This window comes from Salvelinus fontinalis, chromosome 6 (assembly GCF_029448725.1).
Source record: "Salvelinus fontinalis isolate EN_2023a chromosome 6, ASM2944872v1, whole genome shotgun sequence".
NCBI classification, from domain to species: domain Eukaryota; kingdom Metazoa; phylum Chordata; class Actinopteri; order Salmoniformes; family Salmonidae; genus Salvelinus; species Salvelinus fontinalis.
The window spans coordinates 25,213,449-25,229,981 of record NC_074670.1 but is presented as its reverse complement, the minus strand read 5'-3'; the positions used below and the strand labels follow the sequence as shown (position 1 = coordinate 25,229,981).

General features: G+C 40.3%; 1 long non-coding RNA gene across 3 annotated transcripts; it reads left to right on the top strand.

Moving 5' to 3' along the window:
* The first annotated feature begins 1,533 nt into the window (after window positions 1-1,533).
* On the top strand, window positions 1,534-15,877 carry LOC129857447 (uncharacterized). Of its 3 annotated transcripts, none has more exons than XR_008759906.1 (6): window positions 1,534-1,735; window positions 2,922-3,015; window positions 3,106-3,223; window positions 13,004-13,402; window positions 14,141-14,242; window positions 14,826-15,877. It is a non-coding gene; the product is annotated as an uncharacterized LOC129857447 (long non-coding RNA). The 3 variants fall into 3 exon arrangements; XR_008759905.1 differs by lacking the exon at window positions 14,826-15,877 and adding an exon at window positions 14,664-14,697 and having other exon boundaries at window positions 1,535-1,731; XR_008759904.1 differs by having other exon boundaries at window positions 1,537-1,731.
* Window positions 15,878-16,533: the final 656 nt, after the last annotated feature.

Genomic DNA, 16,533 nt, shown 5'->3' with positions numbered 1-16,533 from the left:
ATAAATAATCATAACATTTAAAACGATATAAATATATATACAAAAATAAGACTCATATCAAAAAGTGACAAATAAAATAAATACGAATAAAAAAGATAATTGAATTATTACACTATTACCCTATTGCTAACAAAAAACACGCAGTAGCATGGGTAGCTCACAAACTAGAATCAGGTCGCCTACTCCGACAAGGTTAATTGACCCACAGTCCCACATGGTGACATGATATCGTTGACATGACGTGCAAAAGAGCGATAGAAAACCGATCGCGCAAATGTCACCATTCGGAATTTTTTTTAAATAAATAGATTTTGCGGTCGCCCCATGCCGCCTCCGGACCTGGGCGGCTGCCCATGTCACCTATGCCTAAATCCGCCACTGCCACCCAGGAGGAGGAGAAGAGATTACGACACTGACGAGTAGAAACTCTAGTTTCCCGTTTCAAATAAACAGTTTATTTTGTAAAACGTTTTGAAACAGAATAGGCTTAATGAATACATCCCAGGTCTTGACCCTTGGTGTTTGTTGTACTGCCTCTGCCCAGAGGCCCAGGCTTTTTGTGGCACGCCCTATTGCAGCTCTGATCTCTGGATGCACAAGGATGTTTTTAAATGTATGGTTCTGCACAGAGCTGGCTTTTGTGGCAGTGTCTATTAGATGCTTACCTGTGCTGTAGGAGCCACTGTTCAAGTCCCAATTTCAGTTCTCTAAACTAGTTCCTGGTAGTCATCCACCATATTACATACTAGAAAATATTCTAGTGGTTAGTTTCTTGATTAGAGTTTCTGTTCAATTAGTAAAATAAAACTATAGGAAAGGAGATAGAGAAGAAGCCAGGATTATTGACATGTACACATCAATAGGCTCTTCTCCCAGAAGTGTACCATGCCTATTTTGGCTTTAGCCAAAACATGCAATCACAGACAGCATTTATTTATCAGCAGATTATATTTTTGTTTGCATAGTATACATTTTTTGTATAGGACAGGCACATCTTTCTGCTTTTCAACCTCTACTTATCTTGCATTTATCAAACAACAAATAAGACTCAAACAAAGATAAAAAGGAGCACTTTGTTTCCCTTTTATTATACTGTCACCTTCCAGTAATATGAACATAGGATTGCTTGTTCAAGCCCCACTTAGGCTCTTCTTCCTGTTTCCCTTTTATTATACTGTCAATATCCAGTAATATGAACATAGGATTGCTGGTTCAAGCCCCAATCAGGCTCTTCTTCCTCTCTCAATCACTACATAACTGTGAATTGATAATCCCCGCGGTCTCAGGCCTTTGTTGGAGCTGGAAGCCCTGTTCACTTTGATGGGATGCCTTTTGAAGAAAAAGGAAATCATGTCTCACTGTGTTAATGAGGTCTTGGACCTCTTGGTTTCCCCTTATTTCCTACAGGCCTGGTTTTAACAAAAACATCCCCACCTTACCTTCATCTGCTACTGTAACTGCACCGGGGATATTATCTAGCTGGCTAGCAGATCCATTTAGCAGATATAAGCAAAACATGTTGAACTGACTTCATGAGCACGTCCCATTTGTTACTGTATGTTTGAAACGTCACAGCTGTTCTGGTAGCTAATCATATGTCATGTTACTTGAACCGCAGTTTCTACCATCATAGGAGGAACTAACGTTAGCTAGCTTTACATGCCACACTGAATAATAGGTAAACATTCTGGTGAAATCGGAAGATTTAACTTCACAGATAGGGGCGATCAAGTAAGTAAGTAACTAGCTAGGTGGTAGATAGCTAGCTAACTTCATACAGCTAATGGTAACGTTAGCTAAAAGCTAACGTAGCTGTGAGCTACCTAGCTACAAGTTTCACTGTTGTATTTTGTCAATATTCGTGTGAAATTGATTGTTCCATCACTTTTGTAGGAGTTCCATCTACAATTAAAATAGATTTATATCAAGAAAACGCTGACATGAAAAGTTTGACCGTGTTTGCTTCAAGGCGAGGATGTTAGCCATTCAGCAGGCTAGCTATTTTAGCTTGATAACTATGGCAGCTTCCGTTAACGTTAGACCACATAGCTAGCTACTGCCTAAACAAAGATACTAACTACCCAAATTTAAGTTATATTAGCCACATTATAACAAGGATATTGTTTTATATTCGTTTATGATTGGCTTCAAGAGCATTCTCGACCGTACATTATTTTCCTATAACGCACGCTACATCAGCATGGTATAATTCAATGGCTATAGTTCATTCTTACATTTTCTACGTTTGAGCTGCTTTTTGATAGCGAATGTCGAATTGAAAACAATATTGAATTCGATTTTCATAATAGCAAGCAAGCTAGGACTGATGGCTTGGTTAGTTTAACGAGTAACTCTGTTTGTTTGGTTACCAAGGCAACTACTACAGCACTTTAGTAAACTTTGCTTGCTACTTCAGTGGATGTGGAACACATTTCTAGCGGCAAATGTGTTAAAGGTGCACCATGCAGAAATAACTGCCATTTCCTGTTTGCTAAAATTCTAATAGTTTGCCTAATTTAAGTTAAATGACAAAACAGTTTCGAGAATCATTGTATCATCTAAACTGCTGTGAAATATATTTTCCGTAACCAAACATATTGTATTTTCAGCTGTTTGAAGCTGGTGTACTAAACCGAGAGTAAAAGATGCAAAAACAAAACTTAAGAACGGAAGCATAGAAATAGCGTACATAGAACAGATTTACCGCATACACTTGCTTTCAATGAGAACAACAGATCTATAACTCACTTTTCTATGTGAATTTGGTCAGATCACAGTTCAGGGCTCTATGCCCAAATCTGTGGAAGATTAGTTCCACTCCGCTAGCGCTTAGCCCCTCATCGATTAACCCTTACATAATGCTATTCATGACAGCATTGATATGATACTCTATTCTATTGCCTCTGTTACTTGACACACAGGGTAAACGTAACCATGGAGGAACCAGGTGCTGATATAGAGGTGACTGTCAAAACTTTGGACTCCCAGAGCCGAAGTTACACTATAGGCGGACAGGTACGTTCTCATTTCCAACGGAGCGCTTTTACAGTAGCCTTACATATACTGGATATAGGCCTAATCCTCACACCGGTGTCTTTTTCTCAGTTGACAGTGAAATAGTTCAAGGAGCACATTGCCACTTCAGTTGGGATTCCTGTGGACAAACACAGACTGATCTACCAGGGCCGAGTCCTGCAGGATGAGAGGACCCTGACAGAGTACTGTGAGTAATGTTGCCTGTGGAGTTTCCTGGAATCAATACAAAACGGCCACATGCTAATAAACATGAAATTAGTCCAGACAGTTTTATCTAGAGCAGCACACAGCTGCAGCGAAGCATCTGTGAACACAGAACAGAAACAGTCAGATGTCTTTGTCTGTATGTGATCTATAGAATAACTCTCTTATTCACTTATTCCATGACTTACAAGGTCAATAATGCACAGATGTAAGCCTATTATACAACTGCACACCATGAGAACTCTTGAGTAGAGGTCGACCGATTCATCGGAATGGCCGATTAATTAGGGCCGATTTCAAGTTTTCATAACAATCGGAAATCGGTAATTTTGGACTTTGATTTTGCCGATTTTTTACATTTATTTATTTTTTCACCTTTATTTAACTAGGCAAGTCAGTTAAGAACACATTCTTATTTTCAATGACGGCCTAGGAACGGTGGGTTAACTGCCTTGTTCAAGGGCAGAACGACAGATTTTTACCTTGTCAGCTTAGGGATTCAATCTTGCAACCTTACTGTTAACTAGTCCAACGCTCTAACCACCTGCCTCACGAGGAGCCCGCCTGTTACGCGAATGCAGTAAGAAGCCAAGGTAAGTTGCTAGCTAGCATTAAACTTATCTTATAAAAAAACAATCAATCAATCATAATCACTAGTTATAACTACACATGGTTGATGATATTACTAGTTTATCTAGCGTGTCCTGCGTTGCATATAATCGATGCAGTGCGCATTCGCGAAAAAGGACTGTCGTTGCTCCAACGTGTACCTAACCATAAACATCAATGCCTTTCTTAAAATCAATACAGAGAAGAATATATTTTTAAACCTGCATATTTAGCTAAAAGAAATCCAGGTTAGCAGGCAATATTAACCAGGTGAAATTGTGTCACTTCTCTTGCGTTCATTGCACGCAGAGTCAGGGTATATGCAACAGTTTGAGCCGCCTGGCTCATTGCGAACTAATTTGCCAGAATTTTACGTAATTATGTCATAACATTGAAGGTTGTGCAATGTAACAGGAATATTTAGACTGATGGATGCTACCCGTTAGATAAAATACAGAACGGTTCCGTATTTCACTGAAAGAGTCAATGTTTTGTTTTTCGAGATGATAGTTTACGGATTCGACCATATTATTGACCTAAGGCTCGTATTTCTGTGTGTTATTATGTTATAATTAAGTCTATGATTTGATAGAGCAGTCTGACTGAGAGATGGTGGGCACCAGCAGGCTCGTAAGCATTCATTCAAACAGCACTTTCGTGCGTTTTGCCAGCAGCTCTGCTGTTTATGAATTCAAGCCTATCAACTCCCGAGATTAGGCTGGTGTAACCGATGTGAAATGGCTAGCTAGTTAGCGGGGTGCGCGCTAATAGCGTTTCAAATGTCACTCGCTCTGAGACTTGGAGTAGTTGTTCCCCTTGCTCTGCATGGGTAACGTTGCTTCGAGGGTGGCTGTTGTCGATGTGTTCCTGGTTCGAGCCCAGGTAGGAGCGAGGAGAGGGACGGAAGCTATACTGTTACACTGGCAATACTAAAGTGCCTATAAGAACATCCAATAGTAAAAGGTATATGAAATACAAATGGTATAGAGAGAAATAGTCCCATAATTCCTATAATAACTACAACCTAAAACTTCTTACCTGGGAATATTGAAGACTCATGTTAAAAGGAACCACCTGCTTTCATATGTTCTCATGTTCCGAGCAAGGAACTTAAACGTTAGCTTTCTTACATAGCACATATTGCACTTTTACTTTCTTCTCTAACACTTTGTTTTTGCATTATTTAAACCAAATTTAACATGTTTCATTATTTATTTGAGGCTAAATTGATTTTATTGATCTATTATATTAAGTTAAAATAAGTGTTCATTCAGTATTGTTGTAATTGTCATTATTACAAATACATTTAAAAAATTGGTCGATTTAATCGGTATCGGCTTTTTTGCCCCCCAATAATCGGTAGCGGCGTTGAAAAAACATAATCGGTCGACCTCTACTCTTGAGTACCCATCATGTAGTTGCTGTAAGCCGTTTGGCTGCTATGTACATCACCCGATAGATTGATGAAGCACCAGTGTCCTCTAAATACACCATAATCAAAGAGCAACAGAATATAATATATTGTTCACCGGCGGCCCGTGGCACCTTAATTGGGGTGGACGTGCTCATAGTAATGGTTGGAATGGAATCAACGGAATGGTATCGAACACATCAAACACATGTTTTCGATGTGTTTGATGCCATTCCATTCACTACATTCCAACCATTTATTATGAGCTGTCCTCCCCTCAGCAGCCTCCAGTGATATTGTTGTATAATTTTACAAGATGTGTCATTTTCCTCTTCTAACATGGAAAAAGATGACCTCACGGCTTTTAGTGAATACTTTTGGATGATTCAGTCATCGTATGATGGTATGGGCATCATTATTTAAGAATTTAGCCTACCCACTGGGCACGACACATGGTATAGCCAGCAGAATACCACCCTGCATACCACTGCTGGCTTGCTTCCGAAGATAAGCAGGGTTGGTCCTAGTCAGTCCCTGGATGGAGACCAGATGCTGCTGGAAGTGGTGTTGGGAGGCCAGTAGGAGGCACTCTTTCCTCTGGTCTAAAAAATATCCCAATGCCCCAGGGCAGTGATTGGGGACACTGCCCTGTGTAGGGTGCCGTCTTTCGGATGTGATGTTAAACGGGTGTCCTGACTCTCTGAGGTCATTAAAGATCCCATGGCACTTATCGTAAGAGTAGGGTTGTTAACCCCGGTGTCCTGGCTAAATTCCCAATCTGGCCCTCAAACCATCACGGTCACCTAATAATTCCCAGTTTACAATTGGCTCATTCATCCCTGTAACTATTCCCCATGTTGTTGCTGTAAATGGGAACGTGTTCTCAGTCAATTTACCTGGTAAATTAACGGATAAATAAAAATGTAATTATAAAAAATTCAACGCGGATACTTGGGTAATATTTGGTTGAGATGTTGATCAATGAGATTACGACCTATATTCACCCACTCAAAGACAGCCAAAAGTTAGTTGATTTTCCAATATGTTATCACTATGCTTTCAACCATTTGAAGAGCACAGCCTAATTCCATTTTGAAAATGTCAGATTTCTGGTTTAGTTGTCACCCACATGTCTATCACTGTGCTTTCAAAAATATCATCTACTCAATCCCCAAAAGTAATTATTCATCATGACTGGGACATAAACAATAACTAGTAATGCTGTATAATCAAAAAAAGGTTAAAATCTCACCTTTCTGGTAAAAAATTATTATAAGTTGCTGAGGTGTCGTCTCTTTTGAGGACACAAGCTCAAGTACACAGTACAAATAGGATAAAAAATAAAATATTTTATGATGTATTTCCTACTCAAAAAAAACGGTATGAATATAGTTTGAAATGACTTATTTTTTAGAAATATAGCATAATCAAATTATAAAATTACTAAGATTTCACCTTCCTTTTAACTGTGAAATGCATATTTGTATGTTTAGTGTTAGAGAAAATGTGCATGTTTTCTGAAGGTCTCTCTTGATCAAAACGTCCGGCCCAATCACTGTAAACGTCTCACAGAGCTTTAGTTTGGCTTTCTGAACTCGGTAGGAACTTACCTTTCATAACATATTAATATTGTCCATCTATGACAGAAAAGTCTGAATTATTTTACATCAATGGCTATAAATCGATCTCTGAATGTGCTACCGTGATGAAATCATTTTCTCCTGCTGCGCTAGGATGTTGGTTATATGTAATGATTGCAGGCATGTGCTTTGTCCGTGGCTCAGTTGTTGTGATGTGGTGTTCAGCCAGGAGTTGATGAACAGTCCGAAAGCGACGTCACACAGGCTCAGTAATACTACTGTGTTGGTGTGAACCAGGGCTGTCGTTCAGTGCAAGCCATTTCGATCTACGGTATCCACAGATCGATTTATAAGGGAAAATGTCGGTCGGTACCAGAACCATGCAGGACCCCTAACCATCTAACAGGTTTTAAAAGCACAGCAAAGTTCAAATGGGAATACAATGTCAGAAATGTTGTTTATTTATACAACAGATTGGGTTGTCACTGTGCTTCATCTAATAGCAGAACCAAACGACCTGGATTGCAGTTTAGATTACATTAAAAAAGATATGGGGAACGTGATCAATTCCGTTTGAGATGTTACGCTGATTATTACAGCAATTCTGAATGCTATTTTATGCATGCTATCGTGAACATAAACACCTTACATGATTAACCTACATAAGACATTTCAAGTTACAGTAACCTCAATGTGTCCATGGGTGTTACTCATTTTAAGGTTGAATGTTACGTTAGTTTGTAAGAGCCTTAACTTTAGGCTATTTACTGTATTACAAAAGCAGTATTGAATTGTGTTTGGATGACAATGAAACTAAATATCAACATCTAAAGAAGATGTATCTACTGCTTGGATAGTTCCATTTGAGCCACTGGCTGAATCCTCTTTAACTTTTATTTGGAGATGTGAATCTAACATACAGTGCATTCGGAAAGTATTCAGACCCCTTGACTTTTCCACATTTTGTTATGTTACAGCCTTATTCTAAAATTGATTAAATTGTTGAGGAAAAAGCCAATCTATACACAATACCCCATAAAAGCAAAAACATATTTTTAGAATTGTTAGCAAATGTATTAAAATAAAACTGAAATATCACATTTATATAAGTATTCAGACCCTTTGTTGAAGCACTTTGGTAGCGATTACAGCCTTGAGTCTTCTTGGGTAGGACGCTACAAGCTTGTCACACCTGTATTTGGGGAGTTTCTCCCATTCTCTATCCTCTCAAGCTCCGTCAGGTTGGATAGGGAGCGTCGCTACACAGGTATCTTCAGGTCTCTCCAGAGATGTTAGATCAGGTTCAAGTCCGGGCTCTGGCTGGGCCACTCAAGGACATTCAGAGACTTGTCCCGAAGCCACTCCTGCGTTGTCTTGGCTGTGTGCTTAGGGTCGTTGTCCTATTAGACTGGGGCGAATGTTCACCTTCCGAGGTCCTGAGGACTCTAGAGAAGGTTTTCATTAAGGATCTCTCTGTACTTTGCTCGGTTCATCTTTCCCTCGATCCTGACTATGATATGACAAAGCCTACCATAGTCAGTGCAGACGCCAGTAGTTATGGGTTAGGATGGTCCTACTACAGAAACAAGGTGGACAGTTAAAGCCAGTAGCTTAATGCTCCAGGACTCTCACAGATGCAAAGAAGCACTATGTATAGATAGAAAAGGAGTGACTCGCAGCAGTCTGGGCATATGAGAAGTTTACCAGATATCCGTATGGTGTATATACATTCACACTGCAGTGATCACAAACTTCTTATTCCACTAATAAACTGTGAAGACCTTGACTTAGTGCCTGTCCGAGACAGTTCACGCGCATGATGCGTTATAACCCTACAGCCAAGTATGTGTCGGGGAAACAGCTTGTTATAGCATACACCCTTTCCAGACATCCCCAGTCAGCTGTTAAACAAGATATCGCAGGGCTGACCAGTGAAATCGAGGCCTATAAGGATGCAGTTCATACAGCATGGCCTATCTCAACCAACAAGCTTGATGTCGTCAAGAAGCAGACATAACAAGATGTAGAGCTGCAGATGGTGAAACACTATGTGACAACAGGCTGGCCTAAGTATGCAGCCAAAGTGCCAGACAAGGTACAAGCCTACTACACCTCCCGACAGAACCTCTCAACCTCCTAAGGACTAATGTTGTATGGTGATGTAATAGTAGTGCCACAAAACATGAGAACTGAAATGTTAAAGCGCATACACTACAGCCATCAGGGCATTGTGAAGTGCCGGGGGCGAGCTAGAGGTAGTGTGTGGTGGCCTTGAATAAGTAAAAACAGGAAATGGTCAGGAAATAGTCAGTTCATGCAAAGACTGCCACGAGTCCGAACCGACTCAGAGGAGGGAGCCTTTGATCACCACTCCACTCCCCAGTCGCCCATGGGAAAGAGTAGCAGCTGACATATGTGAACTCAACAAGCAAAACTACTTGGTAGTTGTGGAGTATTTTTCTATATATATATATATATATATATATATATATATATATATATATATATATATATATATATATATATATATATATATAGGAATAACTTACCTCAAAGACGTGTCTAAAATGAAGAACATCTTCGCCTGTTGGGCATGCCCAAATATTCTAATTACAGACAATGCTCCACAGTTCTCAGGTAGAGCTTTCACGCAATTCTCTAAGGACTGTGATTTCAGACACATTACCACCAACCCTCCCTACGCCCAAGCAAATGGTGAAGCAGAGAGAGCAGTGCAAACAGCCAAAGGGATCCTGTAACAGGCTGACCCATTCCTAGCTCTCATGACCTATAGAGCAACACCACAGCTGGAGATTAACCTATAACCAGTGTGGCCAGACCTCCAGCAGGTGAGACGTGTCGACCTATAGAGCAAAGCAGAGCTTCATGCGTGTCTACAACAACAGGTATAAAGTCAGAACCCCTTCCAGAACTGTCACACCCTGATCTGTTTCACCTGTCTTTGTGCTTGTCTCCACTCCCCCTCCAGGTGTCGCCCATCTTCCCCATTATCCCCTGTGTATTTATACCTGTGTTCTCTGTTTGTCTGTTGCCAGTTTGTCTTGTTTGCCAAGTCAACCAGTGTGTTTTGTTCTCAGCTCCTGCTTTTCCCAGTCTCTTTTTCTCGCCCTCCCGGTTTTGACCCTTGCCTCTCCTGACTCTGAGCCCGCCTGTCTGACCACTCACCCTGCCCCTAACCCTGAGCCTGCCGACCTGTACCTTTGCCCCACCTCTGCATTGTTGACCTCTGCCTACCCTGTGCCTGCCTGCTGTCCGGGTACCGTTGACCCACCTCTGGTTTACTGACCCCTGCCTGCCTTGACCTGTCTATTACCTGCCCCTGTTGGAATATTAAACCATTGTCAATTCGACGTGTCTGCGCTTGAGTCTTACCTTGATTCCTGATAAGCACGGAGTGAACGTCATCCGTGAAGCTGGATGACGAACAAGGCTGGTCAAAGACGGCTTCAGTGCTTCAACAGTGGGACACACCCAGGACATACTTGATCCAGACAGATTACGGGAGTGCTGCACAGGAATCCACGCCACGTGAAACCCCTCCGCAGTGCTTCAGAGACTTGCCAATAGGGTGGAGAGGAACACCCAGAGTGTGACACGGACTTGCACTTACCTATTCCAGATGCCGACCCACCTCCTGTCACAGAACCACCGACTCCAGTACACAGGACTTCTCGTGGTACAGTTGTCAAACCACCAGACAGATACGGAGAGCATAACGCACGGCCTGCATGATGTGACAGAAGAACCCCACTGCAGCTATGAATGTGACTGGCAGTCCACCCAGCTCACCTTAGGCTAATATACAGTTAGTGTTGTAGAAACAACAACTGTTTTTATGGAATGTTAAAGACAGGGAGTTGAGTTGATGATGAGTTGATGTCTCATGAGTTGTTGAACTTTAAAGAACGAAAAGTTTGTTTATGAATTCATATGTTGAGGCAAGTTAATTACAGAGTGATCAACTATACACATTGTGTTGTTTTGACATTTTAGAAACACATGTCTTGAAAGGGCGATGTGTTGTATTGGAACTATTTGGCTATAGCGCATGGCACAGGTATATTCATGACGTCATATAAAAAGTGATTGGGCAAGTCGGTCCGCGTGCATCCATCGTATCAAGTCCAGTGAAGACCATCTCCTGTGTTACGTTACTTATTGTTACGTTAAAGTCAACCAAAGTGATATTTGCCTCCAGATTCTTCACATTAAGCATAACACTACAGTGACCATGATAACATCATCCGGCGGTTGAAATTTCACCCTCAAAACAACCGTTTAAGGTTGATAACTTTTTTCATATCGAATGTATTTTCCACATAGGTTCCACGTCACGATTACATTGACAAATTACGTTGAAACAATGTTGATTCAGCCAGTTTGTGCCCAGTGGGTAGTTACATTACATAAAATTACATAAAGTTACATTACATCATTACATAAAAATCATTGAATGATCAGATGTGCTTTTCAGCATTACATTTGGAACTTTATCAGTGTGATGTTGCTGGTATGTATGTAGAGAGAGAGAGAATTAAATAATGTCAGGCATATTCCATTAAGAGACAAAGAACCCCTGAAAAGTTGATCCGACTGCACCAATTGGACGCAGTGTTCTCTTTGTTCTCCTCCTCAGAACGTTATCTTCCAGACACGAGTCAAATGAATATGCACAGTATTGTTATTCACAAATCAGAAAACATGGACATCCTATGAAGGTCTACCTATGAAACACTCCAAAAAGTTGAGTTTGCGTGTGGTATTGTGCCAGGGGATTTTCCTGTTCAGGGTCACATAGTCAAGAAAACTCCTGGCCCTAATGCATACTACAAGGATAATTCATTACTTTGACACCGCTTGGTAGTTACTCTAGCGCTGTGATACTGTCTTACGAAACAAGAACCTGTGGGATGTGCATTACCAGTGTAGACTGCAGAAATGACAGTCATATTGAAAGCCATCCACCAACATGGGGGCTGATGGAGGGTGAGGAGAATAGGTGTAGAAGCAGACCTATTTCCTAAAATTGGGTAAAAGCTTAAACACTTCTTACTTTAAAGGCCACCCACCCAAAAAGACTTATAGGTAATAATATTGACATTTTTTGGTCCCGCTTCATAGACCATCGAACAAAACCTTTCGGTATGTGGGCCTTTGGACTATGTGAGATGGTGGAAAGTTGTGCTAACAAAAAAGTGGTTAATGATTACCACAATCCTAAAATGTTTAAAGCTCAATCCGGACACAGAAAGATCAAGCCCAGAAAGAGCACTCAATTACCAGGTTTCTTTTAGGCCACAAGTTGATTTGAAGTAGTTCAGGTATGTTAGAGGCCAAGGAAGGGTATTCGTTCTTGCTCTTTGTGAATGGGTGGTTGGGTCAGCTCTTCACCCCCTGCTCCCAACCAGTCCTATCTACAAGCAGTCTCAATACCCAACGGGTAAGAGAGATATGCAAATGCAATATCTGTTTTTACCACTATTGACCTATTAATTAGGTTACTATGCAGAAGAGATGATATATCAAAACCTCATGAGCCCTTCGTGATGATTCTCAAAGGATTATTTTGGTCTTTTAATTTATTTACAAAAAATATGTGACCCATAATTAAGTTTTATTATATTTAACCTTAATTTATAAAGGGAGTCAACATTGGGTTACACACACATACAAGGAGTCAATTTTGAGTTAAAACATACCATGAGTCACTTTTACAAGTGAGCCCTGCAAACATCATACAAAATGCAGTTTGCTGTACAGACTTCCCACCATATGTTGTTTGATTTGAAATAATGTTGTAATTGGAGTCCTACAGCATACAGTATATGGTTTACAGAAACTCCACATGATTTCACAATTCATGTCTTTTTTCTGTAATGGCTGGATATGGACAGCACCTCAACAAATGGTTTCTCAGTTTCAGATGTAGTTTTTGACTTATTTCACATTTATTGCATTGGCCTTTCACTTGTCATCTTACACTTTCCCCACCCACTGTTTTCTCTCACTGGTGGTCATTGTTTGTCAGCAATGTCTTAAAATAGATGTTTTCTTTCCTATAATTCTGCCCCTCTCTCTTTTCTTCCTTTTCTTCTCTCTCTCTCTCTCTCTCTCTCTCTCTCTCTCTCTCTCTCTCTCTCAGTATCTTGGCAAATGGTACTTCGTTGCAGCGGCTGGTGTGAAGGAGTCGGATGTGCAGATGTTCAGACAGATGGACAGCACTGTGTTTCACCTGAATGAGACCTCTGAAAAGACACTACTGTGGCTCTGCACTTTATACAGAGCCTAAACAACAAAAAATGTGCCGCTGTCCCAATACTTTTGGAGCTCACTGTATGTGTGAACAAAACTTGAGCAAAACTATGTTAGCCCATTGAATAATGAATTCCCTGTTGGTTTGACACAGGCAGGCCTGAGCGGCAAACTCTAGTGGGGAGTGGAGAGTGGCTGAACTGCAACCAGTGTATCCTGCTGCAGGAGATAGAGCGTCACTTGGATCCACTAGAGACAAACGACACCCTCAGCAGATTCATGCTTTACGGTCAGAAAAGGAGTCATCAATGATTCCATACTGTGATGGAATACCAGGAATTGAAAGCTGAGAAAGCTGAGAAAATCTAAGAATTGAGATACATACTATTATTAATACATCACATTGCTGTTTAATTAATTATTACATGCATACAATGGACATCTGTCACGTTCCTGACCTGTTTTCTGTTAGTTTTATGTGTTAGTTGGTCAGGACGTGAGTTTGGGTGGGCATTTCTATGTTTTCTGTTTCTATGTTGGTTTATTGGGTTGCCTGGTATGGCTCTTAATTAGAGGCAGGTGTTTGGCGTTCCTCTAATTAAGAGTCATATTTAGGTAGGCGTTTTCACAGTGTTCGTTGTGGGTGATTGTCTCCTGTGTCTGTGTATATGTTTGCACCATACGGGACTGTTTGCGGTTTGTTCGTTTTATGTAGTCTGTTCCTGTTCATTGCGTTCTTCACGTTATATGTAAGTTCGTCGTTCAGGTCTGTCTGCATCGTTTATTTGTTTTGTTTGTTTATGCAAGTTTAGTTTGTTTTTCCGTCGTGTTCAATAAATTATGTCATTTCACTACGCTGCGCCTTGGTTTGATCACTACTCCTCCTCATCTGATGAAGAGGAGGAGAACTGCCGTTACAACATCGTATAGCTGCCCAAAGGGTTAATGTGCTTCGATGCAAACAATATTTGCATATTTGCACTGTAAGTGGTCCTCAATGAAAAATGTGTATTTTTCTTTTTACCAGCTCGTGACAGTGCCTTATTGGATAATAAAGTGGTGTAGGCGTTTCGGACCCAAACGGCTTGTAAAAATATGGATCGATTTGTACATCTCCCTCAAGAGAAAGGTTTGTGGTTTTGGTACATAATCTAACCTCACTATAGAACAAATGGACTTGGACCACCAGAGAAAATCGATATTTTCTTATGTCTAAAATAACATATGTCTCATTGAACTGTTTTATTTATATATATATATGGATGAGCAAATGTAATCTAATAACCACAAAATGGAAGAGCAGTAGTGATAAGTGCATAAACATAAAAGTGAATGAATAATTTAGATTCTTACCTCAGTGCTACGCCTTATTCAATTTACAAAGCTCTGAAACATACACACACATATATATATATATATGTATATGTATATATATATGTATATATATATATATATATATATATGTATATGTATATATATATGTGTGTGTTTCTTTCAGATATATATATGTGTGTGTGTATGTTTCAGATATATATGTGTGTATGTTTCAGAGCTTTGTAAATTGAATAAGGCGTAGCACTGAGGTAAGAATCTAAATTATTCATTCACTTTTATGTTTATGCACTTATCACTACTGCTCTTCCATTTTGTGGTTATTAGATTACATTTGCTCATCCATCTACATTTGCTCATCCATCACCAATCTATTACAGGCTGCCTGCTATTTGTTGGAGTCTTCAATCAAGATCATGCTGTGCATCGAAATAGGTTTCCTTTTGAGAGTTTATTATTAGTGTATTGCCCACTCTAACTTTGATCTAACTCAGAATCGTGGAACTAATTCAAATGAAGAACTCTCCTCTCATTTCCCATGTGTAATAGTAAAACAAATAAACAGAAAAAAAGAACAGCTATTCAAAGTCTATTCCAAAAGTCTCAGAATGTTTAGAATAGCACTAGTGACCCAGGTGTAGACTTCTAAGCAATTTCCATCGCTCATTTAAACTTGCAGTGACATGGCACACAGTTATCAAGTTTTCGAAGAAGGGCCTATTTCCAGGCAAATATTTCACTTTCAAGCATTTCTCTTTTTGTGAGGGATGACCTAACTGTCATGGTTCACCGAACTGCATTGTTCCACTCTTTTCGCATACCTCCATCAATGGAGGCTGCTGAGTGGAGGATGGCTCATAATAATGTCTGGAATGGAGTCAATGGACTGGTATCAAACACCATTGCCTCCATTCCAGCCATTATTATGAGCAGTCCTCCCCTCAGCAGCCTCCGCTGGCCTCTATCTAAATAACATTCATCAATTTAGAAAATAATCCAGGGCTAGTTTACCGGGGGAGTAGCCGCCCACGTAGTTACACTTACAATGCAGGGGAAATTCCCATGATGCTGCCGACAGAGCAGAGGCTCAGAGCACAACTAGGCTCGTTCACAACTAGAGTGGTCATCCACAGTTCTCTTCTTCATTTGCTCTAATGTAATAATACACAGGGTGACTGGAAGCAGAAACGGTGACATTTGCTTTCACCTGTCCTTTTATTTCTTGTAAGGTTATTTCTTTGACCTGCAGTTCAAAATCAAGAAAGTCTGGGTATATGAAGGGGTAGGACTAGGCCTTTGGGGTGCATTGGATGCATTGTACTTGTCATTTCTATGTCTTAAATACAATAACATTTGAGACCAGACTCCCCTGGTCCTATAAAAACACCAACAGTATACACTACATTGCCAATAAATCTTTTCCTATACAAGATGGAATTGAAATTGAGAATTCTTTGAGTTAATAGTTTCTCAAAAGGATGGCAAAGCCATTGATTGAGGTAAAATAGCGCGACTTTCATCTGCACTGTCGTCAGTAACAAAGCACAATGTCCAGTCAATATATTTGAAATCAGGTGATGTGGCTTTTTACTTGTAGCTTCAAGGAAAGGTCAAACAACAGTGGTGTCCTTTTGCTTATGTAACATCTTGAATCCTATGCTGTAGCTCTGGACTCGTATTAAAGCAGAGCAGGAGTGCTGATCTAGGATCAGTTTCGCCTTTCAGATAATGAATAAGATTACATAGATGGGGAACCTGATCCTATTAGCACTTCTACTCTGAGAAGCTTTATGAATAAGGGCCCTGGTTAGAAATGATTGACATACCCGTGGTTGCTACCAGTGACAGGAGACAGTCAATGGCTGAGTTAGACAGTCAACATGTTGCTAACAATGTCTCCATTCAAGTACCTCTGTTTCAACTATGCCCGGGGCTAATATGAACGTCAGAAAACATCCTGAAACCATGATGAAATCCTTGTCTCTCTCCCTCGCCCTCTCCATTTATCTCTCTGATTTACGCACTTTCAAAGACTTGTGACGCACCAACATGAAGACACCTGACTTCCCAGATACACTTTGGCGTGAA